Genomic DNA, 16,442 nt, shown 5'->3' on the forward strand with positions numbered 1-16,442 from the left:
AATGGACTGCAGTATGAATAAGGGTCTTCCATGGGCGGGGCCTCTAGAGGCGGGGCTGCGGAAGGCGGGGCTATAGGAAAGCCCGCTGCCCAAATGAAAGACTTTCTTGAGGGCCGATTTGAGTCTCGAGGGCGGAGCTTCCCAGGGGCGGATCTTTTCCAGGGCGTGGCTATCCCGGGGCAGGGTTAGTTATAGGCGAGGCTGTCCTATTGGATGAGCTACCCAGGGAACTGGTTAGTTGTGGGGCTGTTCCGGATGGGAAGCCCTCTATGAAGCTGGACTATTCCAGTATCTGAGAAGTCCGGATGTACGAGCATCCCCTAACAGTTGCTCTGCCAGACCGGGAATCTGACTCCAACTGGCTTGGTGCTACACCAGTGCCTAATTGCTCTGTTAATATCTCCAAGCTTGGGCTTCAGGGCCTGCCGCCTAGTGGCCATCACTGGCAGTACAGCTGTGGGAATCTGGGGCCAGGAAATCTGGTCCAGGATATTTTCACTGGGCAGAAAACATGACTGTACCATGCAGTTTTTGTTTGTTTGTTTGTTTTTGTTTTTTTTAATCACAATTGCTCTGTAGTACAGCTTGAGGTCAGGCCAGGTGATTCCCCCAGAACTTCTTTTATTGTTGAGAATAGTTTTTGCTATTTTAGGTTTTCTGCTATTCCAGATGAATTTGCAAATTGCCCTTTCTAACTCAGTGAAGAATTGAGTTGGAATTTTGATGGGGATTGCATTGAATCTGTAGATTGCTTTCGGCAGGATAGCCATTTTTACTATATTAATCCCGCCAATCCATGAGCATGGGAGATCTTTCCATCTTCTGAAATCTTCTTCAATTTCTTTCTTCAGAGACTTGAAGTTCTTGTCATACAGATCTTTCACTTAGTTAGAGTCACACCAAGGTATTTTATATTATTTGTGACTATTGTGAAGGGTGTTGTTTCCCTAATTTCTTTCTCATCCTGTTTATCTTTTGTGTAGAGAAAGGACACTGATTTGTTTGAGTTAATTTTATATTCAGCTACTGCGCTGAAGGTGTTTATCAGGTTTAGGAGTTCTCTGGTGGAATTTTTAGGGTCACTTATATATACTATCATATCATCTGCAAATAGTGAAATTTTGACTTCTTTTTTTCCAATTTGTATCCCCTTGATCTCCTTTTGTTGTCGAATTGCTCTGGCTAGGACTTCAAGTACTAGATTGATAGGTAGGGAGAAAGTGAGCAGCCTTGTCTAGACCCTGATTTTAGTGGAATTGCTTCCAGCTTCTCTCCATTTACTTTGATGTTGGCTACTGGTTTGCTGTGGATTGCTTTTATTATGTTTAGGCATGGGACTTGAATTCCTGAACTTTCCATGGCTTTTATCATGAAGGGGTGTTGGATTTTGTCAAATGCTTTCTCAGCATCCAACAAGATGATCATGTGATTTTTGTCTTTGAGTTTCTTTATATAGTGGATTACATTGATGGAGTTCTGTATATTAAACCATCCCTGCATCCCTGGGATGAAGCGTAATTGGTCATGATGGAAGGACAGGTAGAGTAGTGGAATAGTATTGAAGACCCAGAAATGAACCCACAAACCTATGGCCTCCTGATATTTGACAAGGGAGCTAAAACCATCCGTAGGAAAAAAAAGACAGCATTTTCAACAAATGGTGCTGGAACAATTGGCGGTTATCATGTAGAAGAATGCGAATTGATACATTCTTATCTCCTTGTACAAAGCTCAAGTCTAAGTGGATCAAAGAACTCCACATAAAACCAGAGACACTGAAATTTATAGAGAAGAAAGTGGGGAAAAGCTTCGAACATATGGATACAGGGGAAAAATTCCTAAACAGAACAGCAATGGCCTGTACTGTAAGATCAAGAATCGACAAATGGGACCTCATAAAATTGCAAAGATTCTGTAGGGCAAAAGATACTGTAAATAATACAAAAAGGCCACAAACAGATTGGGAAAGAATTTTTACTAATCCTAAATCTGATAGGGGACTAATATCCAATATATACAAAGAGCTCAAGAAGCTGAACTCCAGAAATCTAAATAACCCCATTAAAAATGGGTACAGAGCGAAACAAAGAATTCTCAACTGATGAATACCGAATGGCAGAGAAGCACCTGAAAAAATGTTCAACATCCTTAATCATCAGGGAAATGCAAATCAAAACAACCCTGAGATTCCACCTCACACCAGTCAGAATGGCTAGGATCAAAAATTCAGGTGACAGCAGATGCTGGCGTGGATGTGGAGAAAGACGAACACTCCTCCATTGCTGGTGGGATTGCAGGCTTGTACAACCACTCTGGAAATCAGTCTGGCCGTTCCTCAGAAAACTGGACATAGTACTACCGGTAGATCCAGCAATACCTCTCCTTGGCATATACCCAGAAGATGTTCCAACCGGTAAGAAGAACACATGCTCCACTATGTTCATAGCAGCCCTATTTATAATAGCTAGAAGCTGGAAAGAACCCAGATGTCCCTCAACAGAAGAATGGATACAGAAAATGTGGTACATTTACACAATGGAGTACTACTCAGCTATTTTTAAAAATTTTTTTCCCCTGTGGTCATCTGCCATTTTCCAGAAACTGAACTTTTTTTTATGATTGTTTTATTAGAATGTTTGGTTTGATGGAGTTTGTTTAGTTATTTGTCACCACACTGTGACTATCAAATCTAGAGCTTGCTGGACATTTGGTAAGTGCTTTGCCATTGGACTATATTTGTTCTTTTTGTTTTTTTTTCCCCTTTTTAAAATTAAGGTACTTTCTTCATTCACATCTACAGTGCTATCCCAAAAGTCCCCCACACCCTCCCCCCACCCACTCACTCCCACTTCCCGGCCCTGACGTTCCCCTGCACTGAGGCATATAAAGTCTGCATGACCAATGGGCCTCTCTTTCCAATGATGGCCGACCAGGCCATCCTCTGATACATATGCAGCTAGCACCAGGAGCTCCTGGGGGCACTGGTTAGTTCATATTGCTATTCCACCCATAGGGTTGCAGTTCCCCTCAGCTGCTTGGGCACTCTCTCTAGCTCCTCCATTGGGGGCCCTGTGATACATCCAATAGCTGACTGTGAGCATCCACTTCTGTGTTTGCCAGGCCCCAGCATATTCTCACAAGAGACAGCTATATTAGGGTCCTTTCAGCAAAATCCCACTAGTGTATGCAATGGTGTCAGCGTTTGGAGGTTGATTATGGGATGGATACCCGGATATGGCAGTCTCTAGAAGGTCCACCCCTTCATCTCAGCTCCAAACGTCGTCTCTGCAACTCCCTCCATGGGCTTTCCACTCCCAGTTCTAAGAAGGGGCAAAGCATCCACACCCTGGTCTTCGTTCCTCCTGAGTCTCATGTGCTTCGCAATTGTATCCTATATCTTGGGTATTCTAAGTTTCTGGGCTAATATCCACTTATCAGTGAGTACATTTCATGTGAGTTCTTTTGTGATTGGGTTACCTCACTTAGGTTGATGCCCTCCAGGTCCATCCATTTGCCTAGGAATTTCATAAATTCATTCTTTTTAATAACTCAGTAGTACTCTCCATTTTGTAAATGTACCACATTTTCTTTATCCATTCTTCTGTTGAGGGGCATCTGGGTTCTTTCCAGCTTCTGGCTATTATAAATAAGGTGCTATGAACATAGTGGAGCATGTGTCCTTCTTACCAGTTGGAACATCTGGATATATGCCCAGGAGAGGTATTGCTGGATCTACCGGTAGTACTATGCCTAGTTTTCTGAGGAACAGCCAGACTGATTTCCAGAGTGATTGTACAAGCTTGCAATCCCACCAGCAATGGAGGAGTGTTCCTCTTTCTCCACATCCACGCCAGCATCTGCTGTCACCTGAATTTTTGATCCTAGCCATTCTGACTGGTGTGAGGTGGAATCTCAGGGTTGTTTTGATTTGCATTTCCCTGATGATTAAGGATACTGAACATTCAGTATTCCTCAGTTGAGAATTCTTTGTTTAGCTCTGAGCCCCATTTTTTAATGGGGTTATTTGATTTTCTGGAGTCCACCTTCTTGAGTTCTTTATATATATTGGAGATTAGTCCCCTATCTGATTTAAGATAGGTAAAAATCCTTTCCCAATCTGTTGGTGGCCTTTTTTGTCTTATTGATGGTGTCTTTTGCGTTACAGAAGCTTTGCAATTTTATGAGGTCCCATTTGTCAATTCTCGATCTCACAGCACAAGCCATTGCAGTTCAATTCAGGAATTTTTTCCCTGTGTCCATATCTTCGAGGCCTTTCCCCACTTTCTCCTCTAGGAGTTTCACTGGCTCTGGTTTTATGTGGAGTTCCTTGATCCATTTATATTTTACCTTAGTACAAGGAGATAGGAATGGATCAATTCACATTCTTCTACATGATAATTGCCAGTTGTGCCAGCACCATTTGTTGAAAATGCTGTCTTTTTTCCACTGTATGATTTTTGCTCCCTTGTCAAAGATCAAGTGACCATAAGTGTGTGGGTTCATTTCTGGGTCTTCAATTCTATTCCATTGGTCTACTTGTCTGTCCCTATACCAGTACCATGCAGTTTTTTATCACAATTGCTCTGTAGTACAGCTTTAGGTCAGGCATGGTCATCCCACCAGAGGTTCTTGTATTCTTGAGAAGAGTTTTGGCTACCATAGGTTTTTTGTTATTCCAGATGAATTTGCAGATTGTTCTTTCCAATTCGTTGAAGAATTGGGTTGGAATTTTGATGTGGATTGCATTGAATCTGTAGATTGCTTTTGGCAAGATAGTCATTTTTACAATGTTGATCCTGCCAATCTATGAGCATGGGAGATCTTTCCATCTTCTTAGATCTTCTTTAATTTCTTTCTTCAGAGACTTGATGTTCTTATCATACAGATCTTTCACTTCCTTAGTTAAAGCCAAGGTATTTTATATTATTTGTGACTATTGAGAAGGGTGATGTTTCCTTAATTTCTTTCTCAGCTTGTTTATCCTTTGTGTAGAGAAAGGCCATTGACTTGTTTGAGTTAATTTTATATCCAGCTACTGCACTGAAGCTGTATTTAAGGTTTAGGAGTTCTCTGGTGGAATTTTAGGGTCACTTTTATATAGTATCATATCATCTGCAAAAAGTGATATTTTGACTTCCTCCTTTACAATTTGTATCCCCTTGATCTCCTTTTGTTGTCAAATTGCTCTGGCTAGGACTTCAAGTACTATGTTGAATAGGTAGGGAGAAATTGGACAGCCGTGTCTAGTCCCTAACTTTAGTGGGAATGCTTCCAGCTTCTCACCATTTACTTTGATGTTGGCTACTGGTTTGCTGTAGATTGCTTTTTATCATGTTTAGGTATGGGCCTTGAATTCCTGATCTTTCCAAGACTTTTATCGTGAATGGGTATTGGATTTTGTCAAATGCTTTCTCCGCATCTAACGAGATGATCATATGGTTTTTGTCTTTGAGTTTGTTTATATAGTGGATTACATTGATGGATTTCCGTATATTAAACAATCCCTGCATCCCTGGAATGAAACCTACTTCGTTAGGATGGATGATTGTTTTGATATGTTCTTGGATTCGGTTAGCGAGAATTATATTGAGGATTTCTGCATCGTTATTCATAAGGGAAATTGGTCTGAAGTTCTCTATGTTTGTTGGGTCTTTCTGTGATTTAGGTATCCAAGTTATTGTGGCTTCATAGAATGAATTGGGTAGAGTAACTTCTTCTTCTAATTTGTGGAATGGTTTGTGCAGAACTGGAATTAGATCTTTTTTGAAGGTCTGATAGAACTCTGCACTAAACCCATCTGGTCCTGGGCTCTTTTTGGTTGGGAGACTATTAATGACTACTTCTATTTCTTTAGGGGATATAGGGCTGTTTAGATAATTAACCTGATCCTCATTTAACTTTGGTACCTGGTATCTGTCTAGAAATTTGTCCACTTCATCTAGGCTTTCCAGTTTTGTTGAGTATAGCCTTTTGTAGAAGAATCTGATGTTGTTTTGGGTTTCTTCAGGATCTGTTTTTATGTCTTCCTTTTTATTTCTAATTTTGTTAATTAGGATGCTGTCCCTGTGCCCTCTAGTGAGTGTGGCTATCGGTTATCTATCTTGTTGATTTTCTCAAAGAACCAGCTCCTCCTTTGGTTGATTCTTTGAATAGTTCTTTTTGTTTCCACTTGGTTGATTTCACCCCTGAGTTTGATTATTTCCTGCTGTCTACTCCTCTTGGGTGAATTCGCTTCCTTTTGTTCTAGAGCTTTTAGGTGTGTTGTCAAGCTGCTAGTGTGTGCTCTCTGTAGTTTCTTTTTGGAGGCACTCAGAGCTATGGGTTTTCCTCTTAGAAATGCTTTCATTTTGTCTCATAAGTTTGGTTATGTTGTGACTTCATTTTCATTGAACACTAAAAAGTCCTTAATTTCTTTCTTTATTCCTTCCTTAACCAAGGTATCATTGAGAAGAGTGTTGTTCATTTTCCACGTGAATATTGGCTTTCCATTATTTATGTTGTTATTGAAGATCAGCCTTAGTGCATGGTGACCTAATAGGATGCATGGGGCAATTTCAATATTTTTTATCTGTTGAGGCCTGTTTTGTGACCAATTATATGGTCAATTTTCGAGAAGGTACCATGAGGTGCTGATAAGAAGGTATATCTGTTTGTTTTAGGATAAAATGTTCTGTAGATATCTGTTTAATCCATTTGTTTCATAATTTCTGTTAGTTTCACTGTCTCCCTGATTAGTTTCTGTTTCCATGATCTGTCCATTGATGAAAGTGGTGTGTTGAAGTCACCCACTATTATTGTGTGAGGTGCAATGTGTACTTTGAGCTTTAATAAAGTTTCTTTAATGAATGTGGCTGCCCTTGTATTTGGAGCATAGATATTCAGAATTGCGAGTTCCTCTTGTAGGATTTTACCTTTGATGAGTATGAAGTGCCCCTCCTTGTCTTTTTTGATAACTTTGGGTTGGAAGTCAATTTTATTTGATATTAGAATGGCTACTCCAGCTTGTTTCTTCAGACCATTTGCTTGGAAAATTGTTTTCCAGCCTTTCACTCTGAGGTAGTGTCTGTCTTTTTCCCTGAGATAGGTTTACTGTAAGCAGCAAAATGTTGGGTCCTGTTTGTGTAGCCAGTCTGTTAATCTATGTCTTTTTCTTGGGGAATTGAGTCCATTGATATTAAGAGATATTAAGGAGAAGTAATTGATGCTTCCTTTTATTTTTGTTGTTAGAGTTGGCATTCTGTTCTTGTGGCTATCTTTTGTTAGGTTTGTTGAAGGAGTACTTTCTTGCTTTTTCTAGGGCATGGTTTCCGTTCTTGTATTGGTTTTTTTCTGTTATTATCCTTTGAAGTGCTGGATTCGGGGAAAGATAATGTGTGAATTGGGTTTTGTCATGGAATACTTTGGTTTCTCCATCTATGGTTATTGAATGTTTGGCTGGGTATAGTAGCCTGGGCTGGCATTTGTGTTCTCTTCGTGTCTGTATAACATCTGTCCAGGCTCTTCTGGCTTTCATAGTCTCTGGCGAAAAGTCTGGTGTAATTCTTATAGGCCTGCCTTTACATGTTACTTGACCTTTTTCCCTTACTGCTTTTAATATTTATCTTTATTTAGTGTATTTGCTCTTCTGATTATTATGTGTCAGGAGGAATTTCTTTTCTGGTCCAGTCTATTTGGAGTTCTGTAGGCTTCTAGTATGTTCATGGGCATATTTTTCTTTAGGTTTGGGAAGTTTTCTTCTATAATTTTGTTGAAGATATTTGCTGGCCCTTTAAGTTGAAAATCTCCATACTCATCTACTCCTATTATCAGTAGGTTTGGTCTTCTGATTGTGTCCTGGAATTCCTGGATGTTTTGAGTTATGATCTTTTTGCAGTTTGCCTTTTCTTTGATTGTTGTGCTGATATTCTCTATGGAATCTTTTGCACCTGAAATTCTCTCTTCCATCTCTTGTATTCTGTTGCTGATGCTTGCATCTGTGGTTCCAGATTTCTTTCCTAGGATTTCTATCTCCAGCGTTGCCTCACTTTGGGCTTTCTTTATTGTGTCTACTTCCCCTTTTAGGTCTAGTATGGTTTTGTTTATTTTCATCACCTGTTTGGATGTGCTTTTCTGTTTTTGTTTAAGGACTTCTACCTGTTTGGTTGTGTTTTCCTGTTTTTCTTTAAGGACTTGTAACTCTTTAGCAGTGTTCCACTGTATTTCTTTAAGTGAATTATTAAAGTCTTTCTTGATGTCCTCTACCATCATCATGAGATATGCTTTTAAATCTGGGTCTAGGTTTTAGGGTGTGTTGTGGTGCCCAGGAGTGGGTGAGGTGGGAATGCTGCTTTCTGATGATGGTGAGTGGTCTAGGTTTCTGTTAGTAAGATTCTTATGTTTGCCTTTTGCCATCTGGTAATCTCTGTAGTTAGTTGTTATAGTTGTCTCTGGTTAGAGCTTGTTCCTCTCGTGATTCTGTTAGCCTCTATCAGCAGACCTGGGATAGTAGCTCTCTCCTGAGTTTCAGTGGTCTGAGCACTCTCTGCAGGCAAGCTCTCCTCTTGCACGGAAGGTGCACAGATATCTGGCATTCAGACCTGCCTCCTGGCAGCAGATGAAGGCCTGAAACAGGGCCTGTCCCAGAAGCTGTTAGCTTCTGTAGTCCACACTCTCACCTGTGCAGACTAGTCTTGGGGGGATCCAGGAACCAAGTTGGCTTCCCCAAGTGCTCCTGCAAAGCTCTACAGGGCAGGGAGGACACCTTTCCTCTGCCAGGGAAGGTGTCCAGATGTCTGGAGCCCGAAATGGGGTCTGCCTCAGAAGCTGTCCTCTAGGGACCTTGGGGGTGTCCTCTGAATCTTCGCCCAGGTGACCTGGTGCTGGCACCAACTGTAAGGGACTTGTGACCCTGGTCAGGCCGGGTTTACTGCTTTCCTAATGCTGTCTCAGGTCCTGTGTGATTGGAATGGAACAGAAGTTGTGTTCAACTCACAGGTGGTCCTAAGATTGCGTGGAGAGTCTTCTAGGGGCTATTCAGCTATTAAAAACAATGAATTTATGAAATTCTTGGGCAAATGCATGTATCTGGAGGATATCATTCTGAGTGAGTTTAACCCAATAACAGAAGAAGTCACTTGATATTCATTCACTGATAAGTGGATATTAGCCCAGAAACCTAGAATACCCAAGATACAATTTCCAAAACACAAGAAAATCAAGAAGGAAGTCCAACGCGTGGGTACTTCATTCCTCCCTAGAATAGTGAATAAAATATCCATGGAAGGAATTGTAGAGACAAAGTTTGGAGCTAAGATGAAAGGATGGGCCATCCAGAGACTGCCCCACCTGGGAGTCCATCCCATAATCAGCCACCAAACGCTGACACTATTGCATATGCCAGCACGATTTTGCTGAAAGGATCCTGATATAGCTTTCTTCTGTGAGGCTTTGCCAGTGCCTGGCAAATACAGAAGCGGATGCTCACAGTCATCTATAGAATAGAACACAGGGCCCCCAATGTAGGAACTAGAGAAAGTACCCAAGAGCTGAAGGGGTCTGCAACCCTATAGGTAGAACAATAATATGAACTAATCAGTACCCTCTGACCTCATGCATCTAGCTTCATATGTAACAGAAGATGGGCTAGTTGGCTATCATTGGGAAGAGAGGCCCTTTTGTCTAGCAAACTTTATATGCCCCAGTACAGGGGAATGCCAGGGCCAGGAAGTGGGAGTGAGTGGATAAGGGAGCAGAGTGGAGGGAGGGTGTAGGGGATTTTTGGGATTGCATTTGAATTGTAAATGAAGAAAATATCTAATTAAAAAAAGAAAAAAGAAAACATGACTGTGACATCACTTACACAGACAAGACTGAGCTGTAGAAGTTAAACTAAAGTTATAGAGTGGATACTGCCTGAATATCTGCACAAAGGGAGTCAAAATAATGAATGCAGAAGAGTGGATAAGTGTATATGCTTGAATACAGCTTTACATAGTAGTATATTGTTTTTACTTCTTTTAAATTAATTGATTTATTTATTCACTTTACAATCCAGTATTAGCTTTTCCTCTCCCCACACAACAGAGATGCAGAAACTCACCCTCATTAAAGTCCTTTCCCTAGTCCACCTTCCCCTAGTCCTCTCTTTTGAGAAGGAGGCGTTCCCCTCTGGGAGTCACCATTCCCCTACATATGTGCAGGATCCTGAGTCCAGCTCATGCTTGCTCTTTGGATGGTGATTCAATCTCTAGGAGTCCCAAAGGATCCAGGTAAGTTGACTCTGTTGGCCTTTCTGTTGAGTCCCTGGTCTCTTCAGGTCCCTCAATCCTTCTCCTAACTCTTCTGCACGACTCCCTTAGCTCCATCTAATATTTGTGTGTGAGTCTCTTCATCTCTTTCTATTTGCTGATGGGTGAAGCTTCCCAGAGGACAGTTATGCTAGGTGTCTGTCTCATAGCCAGGATATACTTTGGGTTGAAGATTTTGTGGGTGGGTTGCTGTCCTTATCCCTCCTGGAACTCCTGCCTGGCTACAGGGAGTGGCTACTTCAGGATCCACATCCCCCACTGCTAGAAATCTCAGTCCCCATAGACTCTGTGGGCCCCCCACTCCCAATCCCAGGCCTCTGGAATAGCCTAGAAATTGTGCCACACCACAGCCCATCTCCCTTCTCACCTGCTATTCCTACATATGATCTCCTCCTCCCTCCTCCTGCTGACCTCCCCATCCCCTATTCTACCCAGTACTCCCTTTCCATTGACCTCCAATATCTATTTTGTTTTCCCTTCAAAGAAGGTTCAACCATCCTTTCTTTTATTTGGCTCTTTGGGACTGATGACTAGAGCCTGTAATTCTGTAATTTATGACTAATATCCACTTATAAGTGAGTAAATGCATGTTCTTTTGGGTCTGAACTACCTCACTCAGGAGAATGTTTTCTAGTTCCATCCATTTGCCTGTAAAATTCACGATACCCTTGTTTTTAATGACTGATTAGTATTCCATTATGTAAATGAACCACATTTTATCAGCTGTAGGAGTTCTGTGGTAGAATATTTGGGATCAGTTACTCATACTATTATTTCTTCTGTAAATAGCAATACTTTGATTTCTTCCTTTCCAATTTGCATCTCCTTGATCTCCTTTAGTTGTCTTATTGCTCTAGGTAGAGCTTCAAGTACTACACTAAAGAGATAGGTGGAGTGTGGGCAGCATTGTCTTGTCCCTGATTTTAGTGTTTCTCTCCATTCAAGCTATTCCACAAAATAAAAGCAGAAGGAATGCTGACAAACTCATTCTATAAGGTCACAGTCACCCTGACACCTAACCCATACAAAGACTCAACAAAGAAAGAGAATTTCATATCAATTTCCCTTGTGAACACTGATGTAAAAACATTCACTAAAATACTTGCAAACCTAATCCAAAACCACATCCAAGACATCATCCACCATGACCAGGGAGGGTTCATCCCAGGGATTGAGGACTGGTTCAATGTACAAAACTCCATCAACACAATCCACTCTATAAACAAAAGGAAAGACAAGAAAACAAAACACATGATCATCTCACTAGCTGTCAAAAACAGCATTTGACAAAATCCAGCACCTCTTTATGATACAAGTCTTGGATAGAGTAGGGATAAAAGTACATATATACACAAAATAAAGGTGATATACCATCAAGTTCTTTTTACTTCTATGAGATGTTGTTTGATTTCTTGAGGGGAATGAGACAACAAAATAAATAAAAATATTTACAAAGAGAATTTAGGTCGTTTGAGGCTACATTTACACTAGCCATACATTTAATCACCAAGGTTTATAATATTATGTGTTAATTTTATTTTAAATTGCTATGTGCTTGCTTTTTTATTTGCATTATTTAAGAGCAGTGGTTATTCTTATAGACACCACATTGAATTTTTGCAGTAATTTCTGTCTTGTCAAGACAGATCTCTTGCCTATTCCCTTTATAAATGAATAGAATCTTCCCCAGGACCTTGCTGACAAATTGCTCATCATTTTGCATTTTTATTTTGTGTTCCCTGACAGTTTACTTGGCTAAACTCTGCTCCATGATTTTATGTATTCACAGGTAGACACAGGATGTCTGTTGCTTCAATCCACCTTCTACTGTGTCAAGGAGAAGGGTCAACATTGCAAAATAGCTTTTGCTTCTGGCGCTTCATGTCCTTCCCGGGTCACCAGTGGGTAATTGCCATCCCTTTTTTTACTTCAACCCACAGCTGGCAATTATTGACTGTGTTTGTGTTTGGAACTTTATCAAATACATTTTCAGTTAAGCTAAATTCTGTCTAGGGCAGCCTCCCTACTTTGAGACTGTGTATCATAATCGTTGATATATTTTTTTTTTATTTGCCTCCAACTCCAAATTGTCAAATGAAGATGCAATGTCCAGTATCTCATAAAATAACTGTATTTTCAGGGGAAATCTTTAAAGAGACCACGAAAGTGGGGCTTCCAGCCAAATAGCTGGTACTCTTATGGGAAGAAAAGGAGACGGGAAAGCAGAAGAAATCCTAGGAGATGACAGGGAAAGGGTGGTCACCCACTTCTAAACCAAGGGGAAAAGCTTTGGAAAAGAGCAGACTCTGAATGGCCCCTGAACTCAGACTGCAAGGCTCCAGAGTTGCTGGGAGTGAGTGCCTTTGTTCAAGCCAGCCTGTCTGTGAAAGGTTATGGCTGTCCTACTTAAGTAATACACACGCCCTTCCCTTCTTTTAAGGAAGTTACAGAATATTAAAGATGTATTTCTTAGGAAAATCAAATAAGTGCTTTTGTATTGCTGCCTGAGCTTGCAAGTGGGGGTGGGGAGCAGTTGGTAAAGTGTTTGCATCTCAAACATTTAGAGATTCTGTCCCAGAATTTGCATAAAAATGTTCCATGTGGTGGTTCACTGTTGTAATCATAGCACTGGGAGACAGAAAGAGGAGGATCCCTGAGGCTCCCTGGCCAAACCGGCCAGCCTAATTGGAAAGCTTCAGGCCAATGAGGAAGCCTGTTTCAAAAGGAGATGAATGTCTCTGAGGATGTTACTCATTGTCCTTTGACCTCCACATGCATGTGCACACATGACACATCTGATCCCCATGTGTGTACACACATACATGTACGTGTACAAAATTATGCCCAGTTACTAACTTGGTTTTAAGGTAAAAAATACATTTGCCAGGTTCTCTTTTGCAACCAAATCATGTCCTCCTTTCATTTGCTGTCAAGAAGAACCAATACAATTTAAATGAACAAACAATATTAGTGATAAGAATAAGAAAATCTAAGGATGTGTATTAAAGTGTGTGTGTGTGCATGTGCGTGTACAAGTGCACACATGATCTGCATGGCCTAGCAATCACAGTTTTAGAAAGTCATTCATATAGATGTATAGACCTTTATTTATTAATTCTCCCACAGCAGCTCTCATAAGTGCTGGGATTCTAGGTGTGTATCTCTTTGACAAGAAAAGGACCTGAGCATTCTATAAACTAAATATGTTAGTTTCTTTTCCTTTTAGTTGTCTCAGTGGCTGGTCTACTGCTGTGAAGAGACATAGTGACCACAGCAACTCTTATAAAAGAAAGTATTTAATTGGAGCTTGACATGGATACTTCTGGTTTCTTTGGAAAGTCACATGTCAACTGATGTTTTGCTGAAGCAGACACAGGTGAAAGGATGTTTTGTCAAAGCATGCACATGAAAGGAAGGGTGATGAAGGATTCTTTGCTAACAACATGCATGTATTGGATTGCCTTACATTCCCTTGCTGAGCTCCATTTGTCATGACTCCATAGAGAAAAATGCACCAAAACAACAACAACAACAACAACAACAACAACAACAACAACAACAACAACAACAAACCTTCTAGTGGTGCTTTGGCAGCTTCTTGCCAATTCTGCAGACTCAGGCCAATTGGAGAGTGATGTCAGCTGATACAGACATACATAGAGTTTTGCTAAGACAGACTCACATGGTGAGGCAAGAATAATGAGAGGACATGTGATATTTGGCGAGATATAAGACCCAGTGGACAGTGACAAAGCTGGCATAGCAAGCTTCTTGGTCTCACATCTTTGTCGTCATTGATCTTCACTTCATTTAGAGAGGTACGGCAGATAACTGCTCCTGGTGTCCCTGCTGGTCCTGATCGCTCATTTCTGCTGATTTAGTGGAGGCCTGGCTGTTTCTGCTAGGTCGTGCCACTGCTGCTGATATGTGTTTGCTATCCTGACACTACTGAACTAATTGCTGGTAAATTTGTGAAGTGTTTGTGAGTAAATCGAGCTGCTATTGATTCTGTAAACTGAACTGCTGATTTCCTGATAATGCACAAAACAAACAAACAAACAAACAAACAAACAAAAAAACACCAAACAGGTCCACTTTCCCTGTATCTTAGTAACCTTTATTTTCCACAACCTCTGGTGAGTGGTGGGCTAGAAGGGAGTTTACAGCATTTAAGAACCATTATTAAAAGTAGGTTTTTAAAAAATCCAAGCTTACAGGGGCTTGCTTACAGCTTCAAAGGTTTAGTTGATTGTTGTGGCAGAGAGCATGGTGGCACAGGGGTAGGCATAATGCTGAAGAAGTAGCTAAGAGTTCTACATCCAGACCCACAGACACAAGGAAGAGAGAGCCACTAAGCTTGGCTTTGGCTTTTAAAATTTCCTCCAACAAGGCCACACCTACTTAAAGAAGACCACACCTTCTATTCTTTCTCAAGTAGTGCCACTCCCTGATAACTATATATGCTCCTGAGGGCAATTCTTGTTCAAACCACACAGATTATAAACCTTAGACCTTAGCTTCTGAGCCACTTCTCCAGCTCCAAAAGAAAAAATAAAATGGCTTTCTGTGGGTCAGAGTGCGGAAGCAGGCCTGCCATTGCCAATATACCTGCCATTCAAAATGCCATCTTTCCTGAAGAATGGAACTAAAATAGAATGGAAACATGACATAGATCATTAACAATTAGTAAATTAGAACTGATGAGTAGCATGGAAGTGAGCTTAAGGGGCATTGCTCATGCGAAGATACGGACTCCAGAACATCCCTCTAGCTAGGCTTAAACAGAAACAGTTTTGTGAAAGTTGAACTGTTCCTTCTCTATATGTCCCCTCTGAGGACACTCAGTCAGATAGATAGGATACTAGGGTTGATAAGTCTATAGGAAAATATTTAAGTTAATAATAGAGTACAGATAAAATGAAAAATATAGTATCGGAGCTAAAGCTTCTTCTAAGGGCCAAAATTTGGCTTCAAATTAGAGAAAAAAAGGGAAGAAGTTGTTATTGCTGTTCAAGGGATCGAGAAGACCTTGGAGACAAAACAACAACAACAACAACAACAACAACAACAACAAAAACCACATAATGTTCATGAGAAAAAGTATAATGAAGAATGCTAGAGTATGAAACAGTGGTATATCCAAAAGCAAAGATATATGAATGGTAAAAACTTCATTTGAGAAAGACAGTATGTCCATCATCATGCAAACTTCTCAGTAGGCCTTGTATGTAAGAAGTTTCACAGAGACTTTTGTGCTGGGTTTTGAGGGTCTTTGTCTGCTCTGATAAGGAGTTAAGGCTATATTCTACATTCCACAGTAGAGGGCAGTAGCAGTTGTGGGGTGGAGCTGGACTGAGCCTAGGAAACAAGTTTTGTATGCTTTGGAGGGCAGAGCATACAAGTCCCTTGGGACCTAGAAGATCATTGTTTTGCAATGTTAGACATAGGCTTTGTTTTGGTTTGAGTATAAATATGCCCTGGTAATTCCCTTGGAATAAGAAAACATTTACCTTGTGTTTAGACTTTATAGGCAGACACAGTTAAGAGACTTCTAGAGATACTTGAGTATTTGAGAGAAGCTTTGAACTTTGAAAGAGGTGATGGGTAGATAAAAGACTGAACTTTGAGTGTTGGCCATTTTGAAGGCTTTAGGAGTTTCCTTAGTCATTCATGTTTTATACTGTGATATTGATATTAATGTGAGATCTTGGGAATGAACAAGAAAGGAGTGGTTATGGTTTAGACACTGGTGTGTCAAGATGATAAGGAGTCAATTGTTCTGGTTAGAGTTTGTGTCAGCTTTATAAAAGCCAGAGTTATCTGGGAAAAGGAACCTCAGTTGAGAAGATTCTATCGGATTGATTATAGGGAACTCCATAATACATTTTTTTGACTAATGATGGATGTGCATGGACCCAGCCGATGATGGGGTGTTGTTACCTCTGGGCATATGTTCTTGGGGTGTATAAGAAAGTATGCTGAATAAGTCACAGAGAATAATCCAGTAAGCAGTATTTCTCCATAGCCCCTGCTTCAGTTTCTGTCTCCAGGTACATGCCTTGATTTTCTTCTTCAGTGGTAAACTGTCAGCTGTAAGATGAAAGAAACCCTTTCCTCCTCCAGTTGCCTTTGTTCATGTTGTTTTTATCATTATAA

This window comes from Mus musculus, chromosome 6, assembly GCF_000001635.26.
Source record: "Mus musculus strain C57BL/6J chromosome 6, GRCm38.p6 C57BL/6J".
NCBI classification, from domain to species: Eukaryota; Metazoa; Chordata; class Mammalia; order Rodentia; family Muridae; genus Mus; species Mus musculus.